The sequence below is a fragment of the Rhinolophus sinicus genome, chromosome 7 (assembly GCF_057876585.1).
Source record: "Rhinolophus sinicus isolate RSI-liver-muscle chromosome 7, RSI-T2T, whole genome shotgun sequence".
NCBI lineage: Eukaryota > Metazoa > Chordata > Mammalia > Chiroptera > Rhinolophidae > Rhinolophus > Rhinolophus sinicus.
Window position 1 is genome coordinate 6,404,237 of NC_142507.1, and position 14,295 is coordinate 6,418,531.

Consider the following 14,295-nt stretch of genomic DNA (forward strand, 5'->3'; position numbering starts at 1 on the left):
TGATGGTGTACAAGAATACCTTACAAAATTTTCTCCAAAATAATTACTTGAACACGGATAGCCCAAGGAAATAAAACTTAATTAATATATCTCAAAATTCAAGGAAAGGAAGGATTAATTATCAGATTTTTCATGTCAGAAGACTTTACATAATAACTAATGAGTAAGACAAGTAATAAATATGTCATTTTTCATAATATATGATGGATGCTCATTATTCCAGAAAACTCCACCCAGTCATTTCTTTCCAAAACTATCACCAAGCTGCTTAAACCTAAAGTGCATTTGATACGCCTTCTCATTGGATCTAGTCTCCTACGGCATTAACTGACTCATAGAAATCATCACTTGCTATGTAGTTCTGAACGGTAGTTGCACTTTTTAAAAACAAGTATAACTTGGAGCTGACAAGAAATATCTGGAAATAAATGTCAAGGGACGTTGTTAGACTACGAACCCGGTGTTTGAGGCATAGTTTCCCCAAATACAGGAAATTCTGAAAGAATAGGTTTGTGGCCACCCATATGCAGCTGTCATTTCCGTGACATGTAACAGAGACATGCAAGGGACAAAACCCAGTGACGTGCTAGCCCCCGCAATATATTTTGCTGTCTGTGTTCGTTTCCCAGGGCTGCCATAACAAAGCACCACAAACGAGGTGGCTTAGAACAATAAAAATGGTTTGTCTCACAGTTCTGGAGGCTAAAAGTCCAAGCCCAAGGTGTGAGCAGGGACACATTCCCCCCTGAAACATGGAGAGGAACCTGTCCTTGCCTCTTCCTAGCTTCTCCTGGGTTGCCTGCAGTCGTGGGTATTTCCCAGCTTGCAGCCGCATAGCTGCAATCTTTACCTTCGACTTCACAGGGCACTCTTCCTGTGTGACCCTGTCTTCACGTGGCCTTCTTATACGGACACCAGCCATATTGGATTAGGAGCTCTCCCTACTCCAATGTAGCCTCATTTTAACTAATTACTTCTGCAATTTCCCTATTTCCAAACAAGGTCACATTCAGAGGTCCTGGGGGTTAGGACTTCAATATATCCTCTTGGGGCAGGGGGGAGGGAGACACAATTCAACCCATCACCAGACTGTCAAACTTGTCCAAATACTCATTGAATACACAGTGAGTTCCTCGTATGAGAATTTAAAGACAAATGCAAAAGACATCACAAACTACGTATTTTGATAATGACATTTTGATTACATTTCCCAACAATGATACTAATGTAATGTTCTTTTGGATTTCAAGGGAAGCTTTGGATGGCTTTTGCAAGTGCTCATTTGAAAAAACACACACAAATATGCAGTCACAGGTCCAGCAGCCTAACGGCAATCGCCTGTATGTCCGGCCCGTACCACAAATTAAACGTATTGAACGCTGAACCCATCGTGTTCACTTTCTAACGAGAATCACTTGTATGTTAGAGGTTACTCTTGTTGACACCATCACCTTTCCCTCTCCCAGGCTCAAAAATCAACCTTTTCTTATTTTTGTTAATATTCCCTGGATGAGGCCTCTCTTTCGCTCTCTCATTTGAACTCCACGCTATTTGTTCTACCTCTTCCCTCTTCTTTATGTCCACAAGCACCACTTTGATACTTCCCTGAGGACATTGGCTTTCTAAATGCCTCTCCACCATGACAGTGATGGATAAAATATAAAAAGAGAAAAAAAAAAAAAATGTACCTGGGCTCAAAACCAAGATAGACATTTCTGTACAGCAGAGTCTCAACAGGAATCAGGGTGGAAGCCCAGGGCAGCTGGACTCCTGGATGGAGCAGACCCCATGGCAGCTTCTGTTTAAGCTGTCGGCTCAGGCAATAGTCCAGAAGAGAACAGGAAACTCAGAAATAGAGCCATGAATACAGAGGAACTGGATACGTGATACGATGACCACATGTGTCAGTTGGTTCACGAATGAATGTCCCAGTTTACACCTGTTGTCCTGATGTTTTCTTTGGTTGAGGAAGTAACTTGTTTGTTTGCTTAATTTTTTCAGGGACTTCCAATAGTTGCATTAAATTAAGTAAAAATACAGTATCTCTTGTACTTCTAGAATCTTCCATGGTCTGTCCAGTGTTGTGGGAGATGAATGTGTAATGAATTGAGTTAACTAGGTTTGCCTGATCTTTCCCAGGTACAATGTAACTAATAATACACACTGTAGGAAAACATGCAGGGTATTTACTGACAAGTGTGCTCTTAGAGGAGAAGCTAAGAGGTCCTTCCAGACACTGGGGATGAGGGGCGGGTGTACTATGTGTGAGAGAAGCATTGGCTGCTGAGTGCTTCTGCAAGCCCTTTATATACCAGCCTGCATTGCCATGTCTCAGTTTTTGCCTACAATATGCATCATGCTGCCAGAACACCAGTGGGTGGACCATGCCTTTGCCTGAAAAATATGCAAAGCAGCTAGTTATTGTGGTCTTTGGGTATTGTGGCAAATCATGCATGTGTTTGTAAGATAGTCAGGCAGAGCAGTTGTACTGTAAACTCTAGATATTAGTTGGAAGGAACTTATCTCAACTTTCATGGAGTCTTTGGTTATACAGTAGCCACTAGAAAAAGAAAATGGAAAGAAAGAAAGCAATACAAGCTTCTGCACATAGGTCATTATAAGGGTAAAAATGAAGTTAACTTTAGAAGACCCTCCCAATCAAGAGTGAGGTTCGAAAATTTTTTTAAAAGTTACATTTGTTGGTTTTAGGACAGCAATTTTCTTTCTTCAATTACATGGCTCCATGGATTTTCAATGACAAAACAGAGATAAAGATATACAGAGCAAAGAACTTTGCTTCACAAAGTATACCCACAAAAAGTTACAGCTATGCTATATCATTGATTTATATTAAACATTTAACTATAGAGGTTATGTTTGAAGTTTATTCATAGAACAGCAGCAGAAAAATAAGTCTGACTCAAATACCTTCCTTTTGCTTTTAAAGAGAAGCATTAAATATCTCACAGATAAGGATGTCCAAACATGGAACGATCGTAGAAAAGTAGAAGGTAATGAGTGAGTCTCTCACCCTGAAGTGAGAAGGGTGCAGAAAGAACATGATAAAAAAAAACTATGAAGTTAATTCTAATTCTGTGATCCCGAAACGTATTCTGCTATAGCATAGAACCCTGTGTAATACAGGTCAAACATAGTCCTCTGAGCTTTGTTTTAATTAGTGTTGTTTTGGTCTGTTTAGGTTTTGGGTTTTTAGTCAGCAATGTTCTGCTTGTATCCCTTTAACAGTTAGAGTTAGGGGAAAAAAACAGTGTGATGCAACATGATAAAGAACAGTTAAATTTCTATTCTTTTTTTTTAATTAAAGTTTATTGGGGTGACAACTGTTAATAAAGTCACATAGATTTCAGGTGTACAAGTCTGTATTACATCATCTATAAATCCCATTGTGTGTTCACCACCCAGAGTCAGTTCTCCTTCCATCACCATATATTTGATCCCCCTTACCCTCATCGCCCACCCCTGTCCCCCCTCACCCTCTGGTAACCACTAAACTATTGTCCGTGTCTATGAGTTTTTGTTTCTCATTTATTTGTCTTGTTCTTTTGTTGTTTTTGGTTTATGTACCACATATCAGTGAAATCATATGGTTCTCTGCTTTTTCTGTCTGACTTATTTTGCTCAGCATAATAATCTCAAGATCCACCCATATTGTCGCAAATGGTACTATTTCATCTTTTCTTATGGCAGAATAATATTCCATTGTGTATCTATACCACAACTTCTTTATCCATTCATCTATCGAAGGACACTTTGGTTGTTTCTATGTCTTGGACACCGTAAACAAAGCTGCAATGAACATCAGAGCACATATGACTTTACAGACAAATGTTTTCAGACTTTTGGGGTGGCTTCCCAGGAGAGGGATTGCTGGGTCATATGGTAATTCTATTCTTAATTTTTTGAGGAACCTCCACACTGCCTTCCATAGCGGCTGCACCAATTTGCATTTCCACCAACAGTATATGAGGGTTCCTTTTTCTCCACAGCCTCTCCAACACTTGTTACTATTTGTCTTGTTGATGATAGCCATTCTGACTGGGGTGAGGTGATATCTCATTGTGGTTTTTATTAGCATTTCTCTGATTATTAGTGATGTTGAACATTTTTTCATATATCTATTGGCCATTTGTATGTCTTCTTTGGAGAAATGTCTATTCCAGTCCTCCGCCAATTTTTTAATTGGATTGTTTGTTTTTTTGTTGTTGTTGAGTTGTATGAGTTCCTTATATATTTTGGAGATTAGCCCCTTATCAGAGGCATTGATTGCAAAAATCTTCTCCTATTCAGTTGGTTACCTCTTTATTTTGTCGATGGTTTCTTTTGCTGTGCAAAATCTTTTTAGTTTGTTACAATCCCATTCATTTATTTTAGCTTTTTCTTTCCTTGCCTTTGGGGTCAAATTCATAAAATGCTCTTTGAACCCAAGGACCATAAGTTTAGTACCTACGTTTTCTTCTATCCATTTTATCGTTTCAGGTCTTATGTTTAGGTCTTTGATCCATTTTGAGTTAATTTTGGTACATGGTGACAGATAGCAGTCTAGTTTCATTCTTTTGCATGTGGCTTTCCAATTCTCCCACCACCATTTATTGAAGAGTCTGTCTTCTCTCCATTGTATGTTTTTGGCTTCTTTGTTGAAAATTATCTGTCCATATTTATGTGGGTTTATTTCTGGTTTCTCAATTCTATTCCATTGGTCTATGTGTCTGTTTTTCTGCAAATACCATGCTGTTTTGATTATTGTAGCCCTGTCATACAAGCTAAAGTCAGGGGGTGTGATACCTCCAGTATTGTTCTTTTTTCTTAGGATTGCTTGGGCTATTCGGGGTCTTTTGTGGTTCCATACAAATCTAATGATTTTTTTGTTCTATTTCTTTAAAAAATGCCATTGGGATTTTGATGGGGATTGCATTAAATCTGTATATTGCTTTGGGTAATATGGCCATTTTAACTGTGTTGATTCTTCCAATCCATGAACACAGAATGTCTTTCCATTTCTTTGTGTCTTCTTCTGTTTCTTTAAAAAATGTCTTATAGTTTTTAGCGTATAGGTCTTTCACATCCTTGGTTAAGTTTATTCCTAGGTATTTTATTTTTTTGTTGTAATTGCAAAAGGAATTGTTATTTGTATTTCTTTTTCTGAGATTTCATTGTTAGCATATAGGAATGCAGTGGACTTATGTACATTGATTTTGTAGCCAGCAACTTTACTGTATTCCTTTATTGTTTCTAAAGTTTTTTGGTGGCGTCTTTAGGGTTTTCTAGATTTAAATTCTATGAAATCTTATTAGGCTTGAATTTCCACTTAGATGTTCTATTATTGCTTAAATTTGGATATATTAGAGTAAGGTTCCAAAATGATGTATTAACCTTCACTCTTTACATATATATAAATAAAACACTGAGGGTAACAAAGTATATTTTTGGCTGAGAGATGATGCATATACTTAATAAAAGTCTCCATTTACCCTTCAACTCAGAAATGTACAAATATAGAACCTATCTTGTGTGGGGAACTAAATGTCTATGACCAAAGCCATGAAATCACCAACCAATAGCCAATGTTTCAGGGTCTCGTAAATTAACTGAGCCATATCATATGCTATTTGAATTATAGTCCTCTAATATTTTAACTGCATAGTGAAGCTGTAAATATGCAGTATTTATAAAGTTCCCTAGTTTGAAATTTAAATACAAATTAGGAAAGATTTTACACTATATATTATTTAACTAAGCACATTTATTTTGGAAAACAACTGTGTTTTAAGTAAAAACAAAAAAAATCAAATTAACAAAGGGCAAAGTTTTGACTTACTTTGGACACTCCATTATAATAAAAGCTTACGATAAATTATGAACTAAATGTGCTAAACACTGAAAAACAAACAAACAGAAATTACAAGAAATGAATTTAAAATTTTTATTGTACTGTAATTTAACCAGAAAAGTTACTGAAACTTTTCCCCCAGTTCATTAAGTTTACAACTTTTTTGGACTCAGAGCAAGCAATGCAGTACGTGAGCTGGCTCATAATTTGAAATGAATGGATATTTCAGTAGGAGATCAAGGCAACTTGAGAATACGACTATGGCCTTACAAATCTAAAAGAAATAAAATTAGAATGAAGATGGATCTTACCAGTTTTTTTTAAGTGCAGATTTCTAAAGCTACATTTTCTAATTCTCTGTCTTCTCTGAGCTTTCATGAAAAGATTTCAAAAGGCATTGTAAACTAATATGAAAAATGTACTACTGTGCTTGAGATTTCTTAAGACTATTATCTACTTAGAAGGTAGAATCAGATACTAAGTTCATAGCCACTTCTCTAAAACAGCAGACTTTTGGCCCCTTACCACCTGACAATTTCTTTGTCCAAGCTACACTAAAAATAGGTCTTTAGATTATGGAAATGTTGAGACATCAGCTATGCAATATGAATGAGCACCACTTTAGTAAGGATTTCTCATCAACTCTTGGTTTATGTTATATTAACATATGAAAAAGCTATTTAAACATTAAAATTAATACATCATAAAACAATAGTAATGCTTCATATAAAATATAGTTTTATTTGAAGCAAGTATTCACAATAGCTATGAATATCCCCATTCAAATTGCTATCATGAATATTGTATAAAACGAGAAGAATAAACTAAAAGTAAAATTAGAATACGGCTTTATAAATTATAATATGTCAAGCTAACAAATGGTAGACTTGTCATATTGAGCAACTAAATGTCTAAATGATCATTCAGCACTCATAGTGTAGGAAGAAAAAAACATTGGCTTTGTTGCCTCCAAAGCAGTTGCTCGATTTTTCATACTGTCATTCTGCTCTATTAGCAAAGCCTAACACAATTAGGTATGAATATGCAGTAATAACATGCAAATTGTTCCCTCACAATTGCCCTACGGCAGCAGTCTCAGCCTTTCTAAGCTTGATTCCTTCTACATCATTACAGGCTTGGCATAATTCATCAGCATAAAAAATACCTCAGCCTTATTGCATGTAGCCAGCTAGTAAAATCATGCGGCGTTGTTAACCACTCTCCCTCGATGGGTTTGTTAGCCACGCTGTCCCCAGCTCCCTGCCACTCCTCACTTGTACACGGTTCCCTTGGGTAATGTTAGACACTACATTTGAGCCTGCCAGAACAATTAACCCTACTGTTAATTAGAATGAAATGTCAGGCGCACAGATGGTACAAGCTGGCACCCTGCCATCCCGCCAACTGCTGCTGAGAGCAGCTACCCCACTGCTGACAGCTGCTCAGCCACGTCCCAAACCAGCAGATGTCAAAACTTTCCAGCTGAGGGAGGTTAGAAAAGCAAAGAGGAGGGGTTTCCCATCACAGCAGTGATGATGACTGTTTTACTGCTGTTGTATCCATTACCTGTTGTCATACTGTACCAATCAAGAGGCAGTCGGCAAGCAGCGAGACACAAATTTAAAATGATGATTCTAATAATCATAACATAAATAAACACAATATGGCTATAATTCAGTGCAAGGATAAAACCGGCACAGGCAGCGAACGGAATCACTGAACTTTGCACTAAGCTCTCCATCAGCTGAGCAACATAGTTTAACATACATGTTCAAAGGGGGAAAAAAATGTTCTGACATTTCCAAATCAGGTCACTTAAGAGGCCGCAAAGTATTTTCCATCCGATCTTCAGACAACATGTTCCCTTTGTTTTCAGCATGCACACCTAGGGATGAAATTATTATTACTTTTTTCTGGTGTCTTTTGTTGTTTATAATTTATAGATGAATTTATGAGATGATAATTTATGTTTCCCTCTATCCTTGTACACACCTTAGGGAGTCGCCAAAAAGAGATAACAGAACATTATCCATGAAAAAAATAAAAAAATAAACTGAAGTCTAATTAGAAAATAAAATCACAACTGGATATCATTTTGGTTGGAAAACAGCTTCAGAATTCTGACCTAAATGTTGTGTTAATTCTGTGACTGAAAAAAAATTTAAAAAAAAATAAATAAATAAATAAATTAGTGATCTTATTATGATCTTATTATTAGTGATATTATTATTATTAATGGAAAATTTAAGTTATTTCTAAACACAGGAGGACTGGATTATAAACCCTAATACTGATTTCTGACTTTAGAAAACAGCAATTTTGTGTCTGCTTGTTATTAAACATGGAAAGTGTGGAAGTGTGAAAGTAGTCTCCTTTCAATGATGTTATTTTGAGTCACTCGCTTTAACAGCATGAGTGCAGGTGGATATTATAACTTAAATGCCATAGGAAATATGCCATAAAATTTAAAATTCATGTGTCTGCTATTTCTACTTCAGTCAGACATCATTTATTGATAAATTATCCATTCAGTGTTACATAAGTAAGCGTACATACAAACAAAAACACAATGTCAAAGCCTTTTCAGTATTTAGAAGGAGTTAAAATCACACACATGCCAACCACTCCCTCTAATTAGGGGAAATTATCATAATACTAACAGATATATGGGCCAAGTATCAGGGTTTTTTTGTCATGCATAACCAAAACTAACTTATACCATGAGGAGATTTATCAGAAAGGTATGGAATGGTTCACAGTATGTTAAAAATATTTTGGTTTTGGTTTTTTTAGATGAACTGACTTGCAAAGAGACAACTTAGGGAGCTAAGTGGCAGAAGCAACGGAGAATGTAAAACACCAAGATGAATCAGCTCAAATTATTTCTTCTGCTAAGACCTTAAAGTCGGTTCAGTGGCCTACTTTGGTTTATATGCACAAACTAGGTGTCTGCAGAGCATCGTTGTTCTTTTTGTTTTGTTTTTTAATTACAGTTTACTGGGGTGACGATTGTTAGTAAAGTTACATAGATTTCAGGTGTACAATTCTGTAATACATCATCTGTATATCACATTGTGTGTTCACCACCCAGAGTCAGTTCTCCTTCTATCACCATATATTGGATCCCCTTTACCCTCATCTGCCATCCTGTCCCTGCCTTACCCTCTGGTAACCACTAAACTATTGTCTGTGTCTATGAGTTTTTGTTCCTTCATTTGTTTGTTTTGTTCTTTTGTTGTTTTCAGTTTTATATGCCACGTATCAGTGAAATCATATGGTTCTCGATTTTTTCTGTCTGACCTAGTTCGCTCAGCATAATAATCTCAAGATCCACCCATGTTGTCGCAAATGGCACTATTTCATCTTTTCTTATGACAGAGTAGTATTCCATTGTGTATATGTACCACAACTTCTTTATCCAATTATCTATCAAAGGACACTTTGGTTGTTTCTATGTCTTGGCCACTGTAAATAAAGCTGCAATGAACATCAGAGCACATGTATCTTTATGGATAAATGTTTTCAGAGTTTTGGGTAGATATCCAGAGAGGGATTACAGTCCATCTTCATTAATGGTTTGAACAAAACTAAAATAAACATTTAGGTTGTTATTATCAGACAAAGAGTAAGTGGATTCCACTTGTCAAATACAATAGTGGCAAAGGAGACCGATATCCTGTGTGGTCAGTGATAAAGGATTCCATGAAAGGATTTGATGCAAGTTTGGTTGAAAACTAGGAAGGAGTATAAGCAAGGGTATGCAGAGGTATTTCGAGTATGAAGTTGAAAATAAGGTTTTGCAAATGCTGATAAGAAGCGTGGCTGATTTGAGCACCAAACATCTCACCAGAACAAACCAATAACGTGAATGAGAGTGACGACTCTCATTGCTGGTACTTGTGCTCAGTTCTTTTACTGAATACTACATTTCTATGGCATTTTACATAAAATGCTTTCTCAGTTAGATGCTTCTTTGATCCTTACAATAGCCCTGAGAAATACATGTTACACATATTCAGAGATTGTTTTATATAAAGAATCAGGTGGCATTTTATAGGTACATTAGAGTCAACATAGGAAAAGATTTTGTTGCAAACACACATGAAGAATTTAATATTTCTCAGAAAGGTTTTTAGAAAGCTAGAATTCTTTCTTAGTGGGTGTTGTTTTTCTAGCAGCAATAGATATGAAATCTTTTAACTATTATTTCCTTTTTCATTATTTTATTCCAAAAACATTATTTGAGTAAGTAGCAAATGTCAGGCTTAAATCTAGATACCGAGAGTAGTGAGGAAAATGAGATGTAACCCTGCCCTCAAGAAATGTAGACTCTAATATGGAGCCCCAATTATGTATACAAGTGTAAAAATTGTTCATAATTGTTAGAGCAGAGTTGGAATGCAGTATCGTGTGGCTACAACAGGGTCAGGTCTACAGGGGTCCATCAAGAAAAATGCTCTTGAGAGTGACATGACTTTCAATATATTTGAAAATCAGTCTGTTTCAACAATTCATAAAGTATCACTTAGCATACAAAAAATAGCATAAAGATATTTATGAATTAAAATCAATACCAAAACTCATCCAAAATAAATCTGCTCCTAAACTGCACAAAAATACATTACACAAAACAATGAAATGTTTGTGGTTTGAACTTTTCTTTTTGTGAAGTGTCTCTTTGAAAAAAATTTAACATATTAAAATTAGAATGCTACTAAATTCAGTGTATGTGTTCAAAGGAAAATGTCTCAATTTTGACTACCTGTTGAGCATAGAATGACATATTAAGGACGCACAATATATAATATTAAACTGTTCCTTGACTTCTACAGAAGTTCCAATACTGAAAAGTGATAGATAGATAGATATTAAACTGAAATTATGGGTATGGTGAAAATCCTTTAGAATAATTTATTGAACAAAAACTGAAAATAACAAATCCCATTAAAAATTAAAGTATAGGTAGGTGTATAAAATTGTATACTTTTACTATCTCTGTTCAAATGTTGAATAAAGTTAATCATATTCTATTTATGTATACATATATATTTGATTTTCTAGAAAAATGTCTAATTACACTGTGGTAATTCTCTGTTTTATGCCATTGATTTAAAATAATTTACAAAAAGTTTCTTTGGACAGAAATACCATTAGATACTAGATTGCTGCACCTTTTTAAACTCATAAACATAATGGTAGTTCATTGTTAGTTCAAGTCACATCATTCAACCTCATTAGACATCAGGTAACATATTTTTCTGGAATTCTTGTTTTGTTTGCTTTTGCATCATTCAACTCTCTTTTACAGACAAGGGTTTCTTCTTTCCCTACACTCATGGGTACACAGATTATAATTTTCAACTTCCGTCTTCCATATCCTACCAATATGAAATGTGTATTTTGTCCAAGGGTTAAATATACAAGTGAAATTCATTATTTGTAAGAATTGTAAAATATCTTAAATTTTATAGTGTTTTACAGTTTATGAATCGCCTTCGCATATAGTATTTCACATAGTCCCCACTATGCAACAACACAGGTGATGGTCTCATCCGCACTTTTCAATGAGTTGCTCTGGATCACACAACAAGGACGTAGCAGAGCTAAGACCAACCCAAAGTCACCACCCAATTCCAGTGCTCTTTCCAATGTAACAGCATCTCCAGATGGCCTGCCTCTGGCTAGCCACATGACAAGGAATGGAGGGAAAATCTGTCGGCATAGTGTAATAGTATTACTGCTGTTTTGTCAATTACGCCTATTTTCATGTCTTGGAATCAAATGAGAGACTGGCCTGAAAGAAGCAAAACACACAGTCATCTCGTTTTTGTCAGCAACCACGATTAAAAGTCAAAGACCTCTAGATAGCCTGGAAAAATGAACCAGGGATATTTAGTGAACAGTTGTAAAAAATATCATGGTGCAGGCATTAAATATTTAAACAGATATCATGTAGCTTCTGTTCTTTGAAGATTTAATAGTGCAAATAAATGATAGATTCTTTATCAGAATAAATACATTTAGATTGACAGATATGCCTATTTAGGAAAATAATAAAAGCATTGTCAGATTAAAGTAAAACATCTTGTTTAGACAAATCTTTGCTCTGCAGCCCAGGAACTCATCCGCTGAGACACAGGAGGGCAAGAGAGAGAGGGGAGAAGAGAGAAGGGAGAAAAGAGAGGGGAGAGAGAGAGAGATTGAGAGAGAGAGAGAGAGAGAGAGAGAGAGAGAGAGAGAGAGAGAGAGAGAGAGGAAGCAAGGTAACTCAGGGAACTGATGAGGGTAATTACATAGTGTAAAATACTAATGCAGTAAAACATTAGTTCTGACTCTGAGAAGATTCTAAGCAGCTCTTCTCTAAGTGACAGCCTCCCTACCCCAAACATCATTCCCCCAAATACCTAAATTTCATTTACGTTTTATTTGTTTCATGAATAAATGAGTTCGTTTTTGCACACTGTTTTAATTCCACTAGAGGATTGTTCTCTAAGAAAAAATGATGTTTTTTAAACATCTGCACATCTCCATGAGGGTTAAAACACTATTATTGCTAGTGGAATCACAGAATAAAATGATGGGGATGAGGGGGATTTAGCTATTGCTGAGCACAAAACCTCCATTTTAAACATGATGGATGCTGGCTTGAAATTGAAGCTATTTGCATAAAATCACAAAGCCCAACAATGTCACAACTGAGTACTTAAAGTCTTCTCCTGAAGCTCCATGTAAGGATAATAATAATCATAGAAGTAATAATAATAAAACATTTGTGAGTACTCAGCTGGAACTGCCAGAGCTCTGAGCTAATCTCCTTTATCATAATATTAAACGGTACAACCTGCACAGGTTTTCTCAACCTGTGATGAGCCGTTAGACTCGGATTCCGAACTGAAAGGAAAGACAAGAGAATGGATCGATCCTAATTTTGATGACAGAAGGTCCATGTTTCTCACTGTTAGATATTCGGGTTTTGCCTAAGATTTAAGAGCATTCCTTACAAGCTTCCTTTCAACGTATCTGTTGATACCATGTATCCGTACCTTCCAAGGAAATCTAATGTGCTCCACTTTTCTTTTGTGATACACTGTTATTAGATAGAATCAATGGCTTAAAATCAGTGTTCTATAATATTCTCGTTCTATGTCAGAAGTTCTCAACCTGTAATATTCCTTACATATACGAAGTCTGACAATTAAGTTTGTGAACTTGTTGCAACGATGTTGCTAACATTTTTTGATATCAGAGGGATTATTCATTATGAATTTGTACAAACTGGACAAATAGTTAACCAAGTTTACTATTTGCAAGTGCTGAAAAGTCTGTGTGAAAAAGTTAGACGACCTGAACTTTTTGCCAACAATTCATGGCTCTTGCATCACGACAATGTACCAGCACACACGGCACTGTCTGTGAGGGAGTTTTTGGCCAGTAAACAAATAACTGTATTGGAACACCCTCCCTACTCACCTGATCTGGCCCCCAATGTGTTCTTTCTTTATCTGAAGATAAAGGAAATATTGAAAGGAAGATATTTTGATGACAGTCAGGACATCAAGGGTAATAGGACGACAGCTCTGATGGCCATTCCGAAAAAAGTTCCAAAATTGCTTTGAGGGGTGGACTAGGCACTAACATCAGTGCATAGCTTCCCAAGGGGAGTACTTTGAAGGTGACCATAGAGATATTCAGCAATGAGGTATGTAGCACTTTTTCTAGGATGAGTTCCTGAACTTAATTGTCTGACCTCATATACTTCGTTTTTAAAAATAGTTTATAATCTTTATTAGACATCACTCTATAAAATTCACAATTATTTCAAGTACTTAAAAGCAATAGAAAGGAAGAATCTATAATTCCTACCTGTGCTAATTTAGACCGCTGCCCCCCTCCATCTAGTTAGTCTGGCTTACAGTAGTTTCTCTTATTTTAGAATAAACAGATTGATTATGCTTTCCATTCTCTCTAGCATGCATACTTCCTGTGCCAGGCAGACAAAATGCTTTCCAGCCATCAAAGTTCAGATTGAATGCCACCTCCATTGCACAGCCTTCACAAGTCACCCTCCTAGAAGTCATTGGCCCTTCTTTAAATTTTAATTGTCATTTGAGACTCTCAATGACTTATCACATATTTTGGATTAGAACTATTTATGTACATGTCTTATCAGTCTTCCTAGATGAAAATATCTTTGGACTCGGAACCCTATAAACTTTATCAGAAAACCAAGGAGAGTGCCTTGCATAAATTCTCAATAAATATGTGTTTATTTTTTAAAGAATGCATGAGTGCATGATGAGTGGAAGCCATAAGGAATGTGAAGAAAAAAGAAATAGGAGAGACATGTTCTGAATGGGCTGGAGAAAAATGTCTCGAGACTCTCTTATATTGGCTCACAGTCAAATCACTAAAGACTGTTCCCAAAGTCACACTTTCACATTAAATAT